The sequence below is a fragment of the Sturnus vulgaris genome, chromosome 1, assembly GCF_052056855.1.
Source record: "Sturnus vulgaris isolate bStuVul1 chromosome 1, bStuVul1.hap1, whole genome shotgun sequence".
Lineage (NCBI taxonomy): Eukaryota > Metazoa > Chordata > Aves > Passeriformes > Sturnidae > Sturnus > Sturnus vulgaris.
Window position 1 is genome coordinate 74,003,666 of NC_142243.1, and position 17,293 is coordinate 74,020,958.

The 17,293-nt window shown below is 40.7% G+C and overlaps 1 long non-coding RNA gene across 1 annotated transcript in view; it reads right to left on the reverse strand.

The window, feature by feature from the left end:
• Positions 1 to 17,293, reverse strand: part of LOC106850783 (uncharacterized) — a 173,681-nt gene that overhangs the window by 97,925 nt on the left and 58,463 nt on the right. The window contains exon 7 of the long non-coding RNA XR_015805489.1: positions 1,322 to 1,485. This is a non-coding gene — a long non-coding RNA (uncharacterized LOC106850783). The remainder of the gene's footprint in view (positions 1 to 1,321; positions 1,486 to 17,293) is intronic.

The window sequence follows — 17,293 nt, forward strand, 5'->3', positions numbered from 1 at the left end:
CTACCGCTTTACTCTAGGATTTTGCCACCAAGCCCCAGCAGTGCTCAGGTCTGATGCACTATTAAAGTGTGTCTAAAAACAACCAAAATTCAGGTTATCAACAGGATTTATTCTCACTCCAGGCGTACGACACCACAAGTTCTGCCTAGGGAACTTCTTTCTTGACATGGGGACTGGTGGGAGGCACAGATCCACCTACAGAGAAATGGGAGCCTGAGGAGTCACCTCTCCTTGGCTGTTTTCAGCATGGCACCTGCTCACTGTGCTGCCTTCTAACCTGACACTGCAGAGGGGATATGGGGAAGGCAAGGAGGATGCTCTTCTGTTCATCCCAAAACACATAAATGAAGAGCATCGATGTTTCTAAGCATTTCCTATAGGAATTTTGTGCCAGTATTTCCTTTTGCCAAGTGAGAAACTGAGAAAAAGAGGCCACTGTCCACCGGCAGATTTTGGGAGGATAGTTATGATCTGTACCTGATCCCACAACAAGCAGGCCTTGCTACTTCCTACACTGAAACTTAGACCACTTTTCCCCCTTTGCTCAGAAACAAACACCTCCTCTTACTTAGAGCCAAAGGACAAGTGAAGGGCAAGGCCGTGGCCATAACATTGCATCTCCTGAGACTCAGGGTTCAGCTCTTATGAGCATTTCAACATCGTTCTTGTGGTTTACTTCCCTTTGGGAATTGTTTGTTGGTTGTTTTGTTTATTTAACAGCATTAATTAAAAACTAAAGGCACACCCAGCTAAAGCAAGGCAAAGTAATCTGAGGAACTGCCCAAGTTCCTCAAGAGGGAGGAGAAGGTTTACCCTGAATTATCTAGGTAAATAGAAATAATACAAGAAAAGAGAAATACTGAGTACGTCAATGTGTGTTATGCACTCTGCATGTATCTCAGACTGCTCCTGAAAGCATAAACCAAACTGATACAATTTAATTCAGCTTTAAATAAAACATTCTGATTATTAAGCAAGGCATGAACACGCAGAGATTGTCAGGGTATCTGCTGAACGGGGTATTCACAGCTTCAGCACACAAAACAACCAGAAGGTCTCGACTGAATAACAGACATAGGCAATGTGTCTGACTTACTAAGGTCATTTATGCCACATCCAAGCTTACTTGCTTTACAGAACTAGAGCTTAATTGTACAGCAAGTTACAATAGTTTGGTGTTTACACCAAGCACTTTATCAACTGAAATACTTTTTTTTTATTATTATTACTTTTCTACTTTGGATCACATTGTAGACCTTCAACAAGACTCTCTGTGCAACTTCAGAGAGCTTGAGTCTGGTGGAAAAATTGGTGTCCTTACCTTGTTGGTTAGTGCTGACCCCATATTTTATGATGAACACCTAAATTCACATAGAGATTAGCAAGAAGGAACAGTTTGAACTCTGACAGTTCTCCGAATCCCTGAAATAATCCTAAGAGCATTCCAGTCGTAAAAGTAGGTTCTGGTCATTCTAATCGAGATTCCTAAGAAGAAAAATAGAAAGAAACTTAAGAATTGGAGCGCAGACAAGCACAGAACCTTTATAAAAGAACCTACATATAAGAAGAAAAAAAATTATTTACATTTGACAGGGAACAGACATAGCCAAGACTTTAAAACTAGCATTGGTCCAGGAAGGATTACTCCTTACAGGCTTTGATAGATAAAGCAGCTTTAAAAAATGCTCTGGGCTAGATTTTGCTCAGAATTTCTCTTAGCAGACTTCATCCTTGGAGGTTTCTTTTCATATTCAAAACTATACAGTTTATCCTATCTTTACCAGCAACTTACTGGAGGAAGAGCTTTTACTGTGGAAATTGTTTCATGGTTTTATTTGAGAAATTTCTTATGCGATGAAAAAGAAAGGAAATTGGAGCTGACCCTAAATCCTTACATACATTGTGCTGTCTCTCCAGCCCTTAAATCAATGGAAAATAAAAAATACTTCAATCAAGAGAAGGATCAATCCCCTATTTTTAAAAAAACTTGCCGAAAAGGGAACACCCAATTTCTTCGGAGCTGACAAGCCTTCACAGCTGGCCAGGCCAGCTCCTGCCATTGCAGGCAGCTACTCATGCACCCAGCTGCTGCTCAGCTCTCTTGGTGCAGGAGCAAGCCATTTTCCCCTGAACCTGCCAGCACTGTTCAAGCACTGAGCCAGGACAGCAGCTCTCCTTGAAAACGTCACCATCACCATCCTCACACAACAGAACACACTTGATGTTTGAAAAGGTGTCCATGCTGACCCCGAGGAGGAGGAGAGTTGCTGTACAGACGCCTCAGAGCATTCTGCAGGAGAAGCAGGCTCTCCTCTCCCACCCCGGCAGGACTCAGCACATGAGCATCATCAAGTCATTTGAGCTCCCCAGGCCTTGAGCTCTTCATCAGATGGGTAATGGCTTCAGCACCTCAGAGGAGACTGACAATACTTTACTTTACAGTCCTCCTAACACAACCCAAAATATCCTCCAAAACAGAAATTCCTCTTAGGGAATAGGTCTGTAGAGCTTAATAGAGATTTATTTTTTTAAGAGTTAAATAGTTATAATTCACTTCATTCTGACTAATGTGTCCAGACTTGCTCCTCGTGGTCTTTTCTTATGCCCAATAGCTTTTCTTTTAACCTGTTTCCCTTTAAAAACGTTCCCACTGTTTTAGGACCTGTCTTGCACTCCCTAAGTAGATATATTTTGATTTATATTCTCTCCTAGGTTTGCAGCAGCAGAGAGTAAAAAAAAAAATTTTTTCTTTCAGGCAAAGAAATCCTTGCTTATCTCTTTCCCCCCTTTTTCCCCAACAAGGAATGCTGGCAGAGCTGGTCAGCAGAGCTGCTGTTCTCAGCCCATGTGCAACACACAGCAGAAAGAGCAGTGCTGCCAGGTTGGCAGCCTCTGCTGGAACAGCATCTGCCTTACAACAGGCATCTGGAGAAATGGCTGGAAATCCAAATCTGTGGAACATCAGCTTTATTAGAGATGAAGCTAAGCTACAGGTTTGGAATCCAAATCTGAATTAGTTTCCAAATTGAAGAACCGGGGACTTGCTTCAGTGCTTTATAAAAACAAAGAGCCATGAGGTTTTGATCTGAACCAGAAAAGTCAGGCCTGTTCAGAGCCTGGCTTTTGCTTTGGGACTTGTGCCTAATCACAGCTGGTTATAGAGTGATTACTCAGCACTGCTTGTCCAGTTCATTCACATCTGTGCTGTTATGTACACTTGGCATTCTTTAACAGTTATGTCTGTGATCAGGTAAATCAAATTTTTTTTGCTTTTGCACTAAGAAACAAAAATGTAGGACGGGGAGTTGGAGGGATCACCTGAAACATTTCAGTTTCTAATTTCTGACATCTACAGAGAGCCACAAGATGTAGGTGTTTTGTGCAAAAGCAGAGATCTTAAGTTACTTGAAGTAAGCAGGTACTGGTATGTACCATGCAGAGTTTTCCTTTGTTGGTGTTACCGCTTTATAGTGTTCAAAAATAACCCAAACAGGTTAGGTAGTAACCAAGATATTATCTGAGTAAATTTTACCTCAGGGGATTCATTCAGAGTCAAAAATGTTTCAGTCTGTCTGCACGAATGTGGCTCCAAGGAAGATTTTACAAGCAAACAAGTTGTACAGCACAAAAAAGCAAGCAAATGTAGAAAGGGGGGAAACTAACAGAAAAAATTGCAACACATTTTAGCAGCTATGTTTTTTAATACCTTAGCACGGATATTTGTCTGTCCTTGCAAAAAGTAAAAATACATCTGGGCTTTTGTAAAAATGACAGCTTGCTTGTTTTGGTTTTGTAAGAGGCACAGGCAGGTCCAAACAAAAATCCCAGAACCAAACACCACTTGTGGTAGGAAGAATCAAACTCCCAGAATATAAGCACTCCTTTAATGTGAGTACTTTACAATCCAAATCCTCTTGTGTCTCAGGACTACACTGCTGGGCATTGTCTGACCAAAAGCCAATTTAATTTTCTAGGGCACGAATGATATTTCAATGCTTTTGAGTTGATCTAGGGAATTTTACATCACTTACTTCTTCCACTGCCAGTTTAATAAGGAAAATAACTTAAGCCAGAGGTGTCTATGTCCCTTGGTAACCTTGATCTGCATATACAGCCTCTTGTGCTCACAGCAGCCTGGCTTAAGTTAGAAGAGAGACTGGCAGCTCACTTTCTTCCTGCATTCTGACCCATACCCTTTCCATATCTGCAGATTCTACCTTTTCTCCCATGCCATGTGCAGTACCAAAAGGTCAGGAAACACACATGCACATACTATATCAGTACTCATGTACTTTAGTGTTTGAAATCCAAAGAGGCATTATGGAGAATTATCCAGCCATGCCACTTTATAGTAGCAGAATGGAGCAAGAAACCTACCCATGAACCCAGATCCAGTGTCACACCAGCAGATTGGGATTATATACAGGCTATCTAATATGTGCATTGTAGCTGCTATATTAAAAAAAAAAAACAAAATAAAAATTAATAAATATGGAACACATTTTGGCAAGACACCCCTCATATCTTCTCTTCACATGCATGCTGATATTAATATTCTTTTATTCACCTGCACAGATGCTCATATATAGGCAGGCAAATAAGTAAGTCTATGTCTTTGTTTATATGCAATTTATAATTACTATCTTGGATTGCATATATATTTTAAATGCCTTCAACATACATGTAACGTAATTTAATGCATTTTTCCAGAAAAGTGTATATGTTTTACTATGCTTAGGCACATCTAAATGTGTCATGCTAGAAATATTTTGCCTACTGTCACTTGTAAGTTACAGAATGTATCAAATCGAAGGGGGAAATGACAGAAAAAGAAAGTTCTAGCATAAATCCTCCAAACATTTTCTAGCCAACCAGGACAGATGAACAAAGCCATGGGATTTAAATCACCAGCTATACAGCTCTGGCTGCATTGCTTTCACTGCAAGCTAGTATTAGGCCAAAAACTTCCAGTCTCTCCACTAAGTTTAGTATTGTGCATAGGGTACACTAGCTCTTACAAGAAACTTCTGAACTGAATGTCACCAACACTAGAGAGACAGTAAGAAAAATACAAAATATGGTACTATCAGAATTCTTTGTGGCTAGTCATTCACAGATCAAAATTACTTAAAAATATTTATCCTGGTAAGTATTGGCCAAGATGATAAGGTAACTTGTTAAAAATTTTAGCTGCATTTCTCCAAATCAGTGATTTCAGCAGGTCTGCACCAAGTCTGATTGTATTAACATACTTGTGAATCAAGCCCAAGATGAGGTCAGTGAGAGAATAAAAAGAAGAGGCAAAGAAATCAAGGCTGCAGCAGGGGGCTTGTCCCAGAGGGTCATAGATGGGTGGTGTGAGCCCAAATGAAGCTCAGGAGGAGGTGGAGAGTGGGGCAGCATGAGAGATCAGCAGCCCAGAGCTCCCTCCTTGACCCTGCTTTGGTCAGCAGCAGTCCCAGCCTGTGAGCAGGACCCTAATCCCTGCACAACTGGGACACTGGCACTATTCTAGGACACCAGTCAAGGCTGTTTGGGGAAGTGCTGTAAATATCCCCATTGTAGAGATGAGGAAATAAAGTCTGCAAGAACAAAATGCTTTGCCATGAGGACAGGAGATGTAAAGACTAAAGGAAAAAGGCCACCTCGTTACCATAGGCCAAGATTTTCAGATACTGAGAAGATCACTGGGTGACTGCTATTAGCAGGAAAGGAATGGACCTTTTTGGTAGGTGCATTTGCAATTTCTGCATTTACTTCAATTCCTAGTTTTCTTTCCAAAGGGATATCTCCCCCCAGGGGTTGGTTTTGTATCCCTTCAGAATATGAAAAATAATGATCTTATGAGCAGACTTAAGGAGGACCAAAAAGAAGAAAACAACCCAGCTCTCTTGAACTACACAAATTAATATCTTAATTGCCTAAAATGTGCTTGTCCTCTTAATCTTAAATTTCACCCATCAGTCATTCCTGCTCCTGAGGAGTAATTAGGCTGGGAATTTCTGTATATCAAGGAGACCATGCTTTTGTTGTTTTTGATTTTTCACAATACCTAAAAGGATGGTGGTTATTTATCAGAACAGAAATAGGATAGCAAGATCAGAGCAATGGGTGCAGAAAGCAATGTGTATGGACCACTGTCTATGTATTCATCATACTTTTTCAGAGGAAATTATCCTGAGATAAACCCATTTACCTGAATATGGGTTGTAGACTCATTCCCCAGCAGAAGTGAAGCTATGCTAGACCTTCACCCAGGGAAAGAACACACACTTACAAAAAACAAGGCTCTAATTTCTATCCCCATCCATCATGCTATCTGCAAGAGAAACAATGCTAAAATAGAGCTGTGCTTCCCAGTGTAGGGAGTTCCTTGGTGTGAACTGGAGCTATGCACTCCCAGGGGAAGCAGCCTTGCTTGAAGATTAGAGCAGGGCACTGAAGTCTATGGCAAAGCAAAATATCATTGCTCTGTCAGAGTGGGAAACTCCAGTGGCCGCTCTACTTTGTTAAGAGAGAAAATGTACAGACATTGTCACTGTCCTGGGCCTTCTCCTTAGAGCTGAAGGACCCAGAAAGGATATCTGCATTCCTACTTTGTCCTCAATACTTCTGTAACAATGAAATAGTACCTAAAAATGATACTAAACCTGGAAAGGCTTTTGGTTCCCCAGGCAGCCCTTGGAAGATGCTCAAATACAGTTACAATAAGGTTGGCTCCTTTCTTCTCACAAAGACTGTCAAAAACCTCTTACTTCTGCCTCTCAATTCAAACAAAGCTTTCAGAGACACTGATAGAGGAGTTCCAGAGGCACAGATCCTTCCAAAACCTGGACTGGCCCCCACACAACAGTGTGCAGAGGCAGCAATGCTCTTAAAATCTCCCTCTCAACTGAGGCTCAACAACAACCTTTACAGAGGCAGAACTTCCACAACTGATTTGAAAAAAACATAGGTTTGCTGTCAAGGACAGCTGTCAGGCAGGAGAGCCTGTAGGTGAATTAGACCTTCTTTACTTACAAAGCCTCCTGTGTGAACAGATTAATTCTCCTGGGATAAAGTTAAATAGGTGCTGGCTTCTGTTTGTAAATATGTCCAAGGTGGTTTACCTGCACAGTGTTCATGTCAACAGAGTTTTATCACCTTTAAATTGCTTTTTTCATTTGTCTACTCATGAGCCATTCCAGGGAACGTTTATGGTTTACTTAAAGCCCAGTAGTACTGGGACAAGTTGAATAGCTTTGCTTTTTCTCATTTCCTTCATCAGCTTTATCTACTGCAGAGAGCCAGGCAGGTCAGCCTAGCTTTGAGCAATGGTAACAGGAAATTTTTTTCTCCAGTGTCTGACTGAGACAGCTACAAAGTCAGTAAATGCCTTATTACGCAGTTATTTGAAAACACTTCTTTTGCAAAAGATGTGTCCTGAAAATGTTAGCCTAAATAAATTTACTAGCTCAATCTATAGAGCTGATATGTTTTTGAGCCAAAAATATTTTTTATAAATGGCATTTTGTAGAAAAGACTGAGGAGTTTTTCTCTGTTGTTACTGGACTAAACTTAAATGTTGTAATCAACTAAAAAATATCTCTGGGAACAACTGATTTCCTAGTCTTCATTTGGCCATCTCTGAAAACGAAGAGTTCAGCACTGTTCTGAAAATTTTGCTTACTAGATGACCTCAACTACAGAGAAATAGAAAAAAAAAATCTTTCCCATGTATTTCCCGCTTCCCCATCCCAACACGTCTTCTCTTGGTCTTCTCTGCCCCATCCTGTTTTTCAACTTTCTTTGGACGTGCATTGCAGCAGAAGACATCCCATTCCATGTGGTCTGCACCAGTAAAGCACTCTTCACCCATGTGTAAAAAAAAAAAAAAACAACTTCAGTCTCTGTTTACTGCTCCTACTTGTTTTTTATAATCAACGGCTGCCTTCATCCTTTTGGCCATAACACCACCCTAGGAAGGCCTCTGAAGTCAGCTGCCTGCTGATCTGAAATCCTTGTCCTGCAGACTCCTTCTCCCACCCCAAGCCCCCTTTCATAGTCCTGGTGCAGCACTTCTTTCCCAGGTGCATCCATTCCCACCTGCTTGCACTCAAGTGCAAGGCTGTTTCACAAGGGGTCTTGGTGACTCCACACACCTTGTCCTCCTTAAAATAAAGCCACGGTTTCCTGTGGTACACAACACACTTGCAGACCACACAACAGCTGTCTCATCTTTCTGGAAACGATTAGTTTATTTTGAATTGGGACTAAAGTATCTAAGCCAGAATAGGTCACTGGAGCAACAGCTATGATGTCCCAAAGAAATCAAGCTGTAACCTACAATTGGTCTGACTCAGCAGTAAACACTGGAGCTTGTGTGCAGTGAAATGTGTTTGCTACAAATACAGCCTCTTTTGTACGTCAGGCATATTTTGCTAACACATCACTGTGGAACTTCATCGTCTCACACAGCTATTCCCAGTAAACACTGCTCTTCTCTCACTGGCTTATCTGCACAGTCATCTTTTTTTTTTTTTTTTTTTTTTTTGTTTCAAAGTTTCCTTTGTAACAGAGAAGGAACTTTAGGAACACTTCATGTCACATTGAAAATAAAATTACCCGCTCCTGAACTGAAATTTTCCAGAATAATGTAAATAAATACGTTTTCATTTTTGAAAATTCATTTTTAAATTTTCCTCTTGGAAAATTCATTGAAAGTTATCCCAATTTGGAGGTTACCAGAAGGAAAAAATTTCAGTGAGCTTTCTAGTATACTCTCACTGAAGTATAGGCCAGGCACACTCCAGTTATGGTTAGTGTTTCTCTGTGCCAATTGTTCCACACAACAGATCTTAGGCAATCCCTTCTGTCCTTACAGAGCATCTACTTACATCCTTAGGCAGAAAAAGATCCGATTAAAAGGGATTAGAAAAAGGTTACATGAAGACAACTTTTAAGGATCTCACAAGATTTTTTTTCATAATAATCTAACTCCATTAAGAAAAATTCCATTTGTAAGTGGTTTTGTCAATGGTGGGAGTTGGCAAGGAAGACAAGGAGCTCAGCTTTAGCCAGGTTACACAATAACTTGCTACTATTTGTGGCTGGCTCCCAAAGGGCCAAAGAAATTAACTCGTGGTTAGTTAAATAATAGTTTTATTAAAACAATGATCAGATCAAATAACTGGCATGTATGTGCAGGAAGTCTTTCAAAATAGTCAGGTCCTGAAAGAGAGTCAGATCAAGAAAATATCTTTTAAATATCTGATCCCTGAAGTAACTGAAACCTGTAAAAACTGGATGCCTTAAAAAGAAAAAAGTTTTTTTAAACCTTAATCCCAACATTCTCTCCAAAGAATAACACAGTTCTCTACTTTCAGTGTTTTCTTTCCATGCAGATGTTTTCATTCCCTTGTTACAGCAGAGAATTTTTTTGTCCTGGGACCACAGCTCTCTTTTAACATTTTATTTTTAAAGAGAGAAATAAATAAAAGAGATCTAAAGCTGTGCTGTTTCACATCCCTCAGTTGATTTGTCCACTGAAAGAAGCAAGTAACTGAAAAAGAGGAACGCTGAGAACAAGCCCTCCAGATACTCCACAAGCTGCAGAACCTGCAGCTGCAGATGAGCACCACAGCTCCTGAGGGTACCTAGTCGTTTTTTTGTGGGGGTTCAGGACATTCACATCTTTTCAGGTGGGAAGAGCAAACTGAGTTCCAAGATACTGTGCTGCATCTGGATGATGAGACAGGACAGAGAGCGCCGTGGCTCCCTCATCCCATGCCTGCTGCAAGAAGCCCTGCCCTGGGCTCAGCGGCTGCAGAGTCAAGTCTATGGTGAAATCGCTGTGAGCAAAGTTAGCAACTCTGGTATGAGAGGATCGCAGCACACAGACTGCTCCCAAAAAGGGAAAAATTATCTCTCAGGGTTCAAATGGAGTGTGCAAAGGCAGGGCACCTGCAGGCAGCTTTTGGCCTTATTCTCTGGGCTTCTGATCCATGAGATTACTTGCCCAGTGGAGGCTTTGTGACTTTCAGGGTGTAAGAGAGCACCTCGAGGTACTGAGAGTGGTTTATACAATGCACAGCACAAATAGATGCTGTCAGCAATGTAACATGTGTTCAAAGAGAACAGCAACGTAAAGAGTGTCTGACTTCTTCTGAGCTTTCTTCAGTGTAAATAACACACGCTTTTGTGGCAGATATCCATCTAAAGGTGAATTGCTGCCCCTAATCTGGGCTTGCATCTATCAGTTTGCATTATATTCAGGTAGCGGTGAGCACTGCCTTTTGGGTGGGTATAGAGTACTTGGTGAGCTTTTTGGATGAAGGGCAGGTAAAAACTTGCTAGGTCTTGTATCCAAGATTCGAGTATTTACCTGTTGGAGCCCTGCATATTAAGGCCCACGCATTTACACTGCAACTCAACATGGAATTTTAATGAATTCACGGACTCTGAAGGCCCCCACCCACCTCTTCTCAAACAACTGAAATCCTCTGCATTCCTCTCAGCTGTACCTGCTCAGCATGCAATGGCAGCTGGTCAGACTGGGAACAAACAGGCCTGCTACTGAACACCGAGGAAGTGACAGACATTTTCAGGAGCCAACTCAGCCATCTACCAATGCAGAAAATGTCCCTCCTCTCTCAAAACACAAGGAGATCAGAAATTAACTCAGAATTCTCCCCTTCCATCACAGGCCTTTTGTGGCAGTAAGTTATACAGCACCACAAGCCATGCTTGATCCCTTTCATCTTCCTGTTGAAGAAACCACTCTTGCTCAAACACAGAATATTTGTGGTGAACATAATCAATGGCTCATCTAAACGAAAAATGAAAACCAGCAGTGAGGTAGATCTTTGCAGAGCCTTGACCAGATTTGCCATGCTCCACATCATCCACGTCCAAGGGAAGAGGGGTACAAATGGAAGCTAGTTCCCAGCATGTGGCAGAATCTGATTTTGCAACTGATCTCTTAAATTTCCAAGTATAAAGCAGTGTTTTAGCCCATGAAGAGGGTCTATGCAGCCAGCAGTTAGAGAGATAGAGGTAGAAAGAATTTCTATTCCAGTATCTCAAAATGTGATGAGACACTGAAAATATAAACTCTAGATACTATCAGTCTCTCATAGTATCTTGACAGCTAGTAATGGAAAGGAAAAAAGAGATGTCCTATGAAGGAGAAAGGACAGCAGAGAAGAGGAATGACTACAGTACTAAAAGCTGACTTATCTTTATCTGTCTCTAGCTGGAGCCCAAGGAACTCCTCTCCATTGGCAACAATGGTACATCTCATGCCAAGACATCCCGAGTGAATTGGTCTGACAAATCCCATAACAGGTTCAATTAGGATAAGATCTGACATTTCAAAGCAGGCTTCTTAAAAATACAGCCTGCCAATGACAGTCTATACCAAATTTTGGATTAAGAAACATTGGACAGGTCTGTGCTCTTCTAAATCCCAGGATCAGCAACAAAGGAGAAGGAACAGGGTGAGTAATGCATGCAAATGGCTGCATTCATATTTGAACACAAGTCAGAAATGCCTGTCATTAAAGAAATCCCTCAGCTTGTATCCCACCCTAGGATTCAGACTGGATAACATAGCATAACATAGCATAGCAACATTTATACCTGCCCAAATTGAAAATAACCTGCTTGCCATGCTCCTGGATGGCTTTCACTGACACATACAGGGCACTGGAGATGTTCATTTGTAGCAGCATTTTCTTCCTCTTCAGCTGCTCCATACTGGTGAACACCACAGTTACAGACAAAAATCTTTTATCAAGGGCCTTGCATTTACTTGTACTTATTTTAACTAATCTCAAACTTATTTCTCTCTGTGTCTTTAATTTTATGCCTTTTGTTCTCCAGTTATTTAGTTCTTCTATAATTACCTCCCAATTCTGTTGCATCTAGTTTCACTAGCACACCTCCTTTTTCTAGGCAAGAGTCTCTAGTAAAATTAGCACAGAAGACTGGTCCCAAAATCAATCATTAGGAAGAGCTTTCACTAACAACTTCCCTCCAGTCAGAAAGGTCTCTTTTCACTGAAATCTGCCCTTTAGGTTACCTATTAGTCACAATTGTACTGGCATTACTCAGCATGTCTCTCAGTTTCACATACTACACCCCACTAGGAGCTAGGCAAGGAGGACTGCATTTCCATGACTAGAAACACCAGTGCTTTTATCAGTGACTAGATTTACCTAGATCATGCTTGATCTGGCCTCCTGCATTTTCTTTCCTTTTTCTGCTACCTTATGTCCTATTCTTACTTTTAAAAGAGTAGAACAGTTCCTACGAATAGCCTGCACTCCAGCAGGGCTGTCCTTGACTGTTTGTCAAAGACAGACTCACATTCTGCAGCTGAACAGGGTCTTTTTTCCTCTGTTAAGTCTCCCTGAAAATAGTATTCTTGAGCCTGCAAATATATGGGTCAGCTCCTTCCAGATACCATCATGACAATGATCCAGCCATTCTCCAATATTTGACTCGAGCTGTTTCTCCCACTTTGGTGGAAGCCATTTTGATTTCCAAGTTTTCAAAACCAAAAACCTGCCGTGCCTGAGTATTCAGAATCAGCATCCTGACTGAAACAGAAACAAAGTATCTGATAAATCGTTGGGCTGTGACAAACCACTTTTGTTTCCTTTTTACTTATGCAGCTGAAGGACCTTTTGCTATTTGTTTTAAATTTTTTTGCGGAGTAAAACTCAGCTTGTCTCATGCCAATTCTCATTTTACCCATATATATCCTGACCTCTTGCACATGGCGTTCTTTGCTGACCTGTTCTTTTTCTACTCCTTATTCAGTCATATCTGATAACTTTTCCTCCACGTTTTTCACTTCACAAGATATGGCATCCATCTGGAGCTGAAAAGTTAAGCTATAGATCTGTACTTGTTTACTCTTCATTTTAATTGAAATTGAAATCCCTCAAAGCAAGGTTATTTTCTACTTCATTCTACAACTTAATGTCAGATCTAAAAAAGTATTGCTTCTTGCTGTTTCAGTGACTGGTAAGGAACTCTGCTGGTTATTGCTTTCAGAAATGTCTGAATTTAGGTATTTGTTCCCCTATATAATCCAGCAAGTCAAAGCCTCCCATAATGACAGACTTCTAACAAGCAAGATCGGTATCTACCAAATCCAGTTCTTGAGGTCATTGGCAGATATACCACACTTCCTCAGCAATCAGGCTTCCCCAGAATATCTTTGGCTCTATTAGGTTGGTTATTTAACTCATTATCTCTTCTTATTTACCTCATTAAAGGCTTACAGTAACATGAAACTGTTTACTCCAGTCTTTCACAAGCCAGGTATGCTCCAATAGCTGCACTCCAGCTATTCCTTCCCTTCCTCACCTTCTCCTTCAGTAGCTGTTTCCAGACATACAAACACACACAAAGCCCCCTGCCCAACCTCCTTTGTCATGTCCTTACTCACTTGAACTCCTCCCACCATTTCCAGGTAAAACATATGCTCAATGATGTGTCATATCAAAAAAATCTATGTGAAACATCTCCTCAACCAGCAACCATCTTAGCTATCTCCACAATTGTTTTGCCATCTCTGTTGCATCTCAGTAGTTATCTTCATTTATTGTTCTTTGACAGAATTTTGACTAAAAATACTTTTAAAAAGGAATCCTTCTACCCCCCCCCCCCCCCCCAAGGTACCCGAACTTTTAATTCTGGACCTAAGAATCTCTTTCTACCCCTGCTCTTGACTATTCAAGCTCATTTATTTTCTAGTAAATCCTTAACCCTTCATTTAAGTGTGAAATTGATTCTGCCACAGCAAACTGCAATGAATTTTGGACAGATTTTATTTCTATTTAATCTACTTTTTTTTTTTTTTTTTTAATATAGGTACTAGCTATTCATATTTCAGTCTGTGCCTCGGTACTTGTCTTCCTCAGTATCCCTAAGTATTAGCAAAATGAAATACAAACTACCCAGAAAGACAACTCTTGTGTTGTGACCTAATAGATACAGTCCAGGTTGATTAGGCTATCTTCCCAGAGGGATTTTTTTACATAATATCCTTAAGATACAATCTTCCTTATTCCTACTTTAAATCAAATTTAAAAGTATTCAAACTCTATCAACTTTCTTCCTTTAACACAAATAAAAATAACTGCATTTGGCAAGCAGGTTGTCTACTCATTCTCTCTGCTGGAATTTCACCTTACGGGAGCTCATGCGAGCCATTTTTTATTGGCTTTAGTTAACGTAAATTCAAATAAACTCAACACTCAAAGCCAAACTTTCAAAAGGTGTCATATATTTTGCCTGCTTTGAACTCAAGGATTTTGCAGGCTTTCCCTGTAGATCTGCCAAGGTTAGCAGAGTTCAGAGAACCTAGCCCAAATTGCAAGGCTGCAATAAAACCTGACATGGAGATTCATCTAGTTTGAATGTTTATGACAGTTGTTTTATACCATTAACTCCTTGGTCCTTCTGCCACCCTGAAGAAAAGCAACAAAAATGGATTTTCTAATAATGTCAGCTGCAGAAAACTGTGTTGGGACTTTCAAGAGTTGCATGTTAGAGGCCTGTTGCTGCCATAGCCATGCCTATTTCTTTTTTACAAGGAGCTGCTGCTGTTCGAAATGAGCCACAAGTCAGATTCTGAATTTCAGCTTTTTTAATTCCCTGCGTGAGTCAGTTTCATACCTGCTCTAAAAACATGGTTTCCAACACAGGTCTGACCACTCCCTCTATTTCCAAAGCCATATTGGAACATGGGATCTTGCTTATGTGGCTGGCCTCATGGCATGCTGACATCATCCAACAGATCAGCCACCTCATAAAATCAAACTATTATCTAATTTTTTCCCAAACAAGTCTAAATTAATTACACTATTCCTGGACTGCCTGCAGGTTGGAGGTCAAGAAGTGACACATGCTATACTCATGCAGACACAGAAAAATATATTCCCTCAAAGCTCTCCACTGAAAAGAGAGTGAAAGATGGAGTTCAGGTATAGGTTATGTCTCAAAGCTGACTGAAGACAGAGAGGAGTACAAACTATAACCAGAAGGATTGCTAAAGATGCGTGCATACATACAACTGGAATTTCTTCCTTGTGTTCACGTTCCTGTGCTCTGTACTGACATCTTTGCCTGCATATTGACCTGGTCTACAGGTATATAGCAATGGCCATATTATGTCCTTCCATTAATAACAAATTATAAAAGTGCCGAATGACGAATAAAATTAATTTACCACTTACTACAAAAAATATTACTCCTGGAAATATAAAAAAAAATAGCAAAAGCTGAAAGGGCCATAACATGTGACTACCTAGATGATTCTACAATATACATATAGGCATTTCAGATGTACTCAGTTTCAAGCACTTAGTCAGAATCAGAGATTGCCTCTTTACCTTGTGTCTGCTTCCACAAAGCAGACAGTACAGGTTGATTCTATAAAGTAACACCCTAGCCCCTCAGCGTGCCCATTGTATCTTCAGTAAAACCAAGGCTAGAGAGCCTCAAAAATCCCTATGCTACTGCTGAGATCTCTGTTTCCAGGTGGCATTGCTATCACAGAGCAGGTTTGCTTTGCCCTCTGCACCATTTAACAAGAACAAAACAATGTAAAGAGGACAGGAAACCACTGAGATGCTTTGTTGATCAAATGACAGGCTGCTGCTACCAATATATTTGCTGATCTCTTTAAAATTGAGGTGGGTGTGTAGCAAAAGAAAACAAGAAAGAAAGTGTCCTGTTGGAATACAGTTTTAGCCCATTAGCTGCCGTGTGTTGAGAGGAGTTGAGGCCCTTAGCTAGGTTCTTAAGTATGGACGTATGTGAATGGAGAAAGTGCATAGAAATCCTCTGTTGAAGGTGCACTGACTTTGCCAATCCACTGACCTCTGGGGCCTTTCCCTAAGACACACTGGCTCACTCTCGCTTCTCCCTGCTGATTAGTTCTGTCTGCTCCCAGGCGCCTACTCTCTCTTTCCCTAATGTGATTAAATAAGCTCCCTGTCTCTCCAGGCTTGTGCAACCACCTCTCGCTTAGTCACCTAAGAGCTCTACAACACCCCAAAGGAGTGGAGTCAGCTGAAACAGGAGCGTTCCCAGCTCTGACATGTAAAGTACTTGCACTCACTGCTAAATAAACTTGGAAAAATGTTCACAATGCAGCTGTGTGCACAAGATGCTGCAACCTCAGGGCAAGAATAATTATACACAAACAAGATACTTAGGATTTACGTTCCCCTCAAATAAAAATGTGCTCTGCTCATGCCAATCTCAGCGCTTCATGGTATGCCTGCAATCTGAGGCAGAGGAACAGATTCTCTGTTAGGGTTAAGAGATTAGATACCATCGTTGCTTTATTTTCCAATAAACTTTGGAAGCATTCTAAGCATTGTGGGTACGCATTGATATGCTTTTCACCATACAAGGGTGAGGATTCATGGGAGGTCTTTTAAATGCCTTGCTGTGTTAATGGTATTTATTCAGGCAATTTTCTATTGGCATACGTTGATGATTCCTTTTCAGAAGTTACAGGGTTAAAGCTGAAGCCCACAGGAATACCAGACCAAAACAAAACTGAGGAAGTTTCAGAAAAAGAAACAAGTACTCCTAGACCTTCCAAGCAAAGGTTTATCTAACTTGCCCCTTAAATTCTCTCATGAGGGAGAGCACCAACTGCTTGTGCAAGCAGCCTGTTGCAATGCTTATGCATCTCTCAGTAGATGACTACTTCTCCTAATAGCTAATGTCAATTAAATCTGTTGCTAACAAAGTCAATCTCTTCTCTTCTCAGTGAACACAGCTAAAGATTGATTACTGTCTTCTTCATAATGGCTTTTTAATCATGGTCATATTTATCTTCTATTCCTGAGGGGGAAAATACCCTCAAGCCAATTCTCTGATCTTTTTTTTTAAAAACCTCTCAACACACGCCTTGTCTTTGGATCTCTAAGTGTTTGAATGTGCCGCATCCATGGGCACTGCCAATAAAATCAAAGAAACCTCTGCAAAGAAGACTTGTCTGCAATGGGCCTGACATCTCTCAGGAGTCATTCTCTTGAATCAGACTCGGCAGTGAACACATGCAGTGATATTTCATTATACTCCCATGCTCTAACAAACCCTGCTCTATAAATCAAGGGAGACTCCCTTGAGGTTGCTTTCATACCTACTTAGTTCTTCAGTGGAACCTGAAATGGTATGACTTACAGAGTTGAAAGGAGACTTTACAAGCTTTGCTAAAGTTGCTGCAAACAAGGAAAACTCAACAAACAACTTCAGGAGTACTTTAGTAAGCAATTGCTCG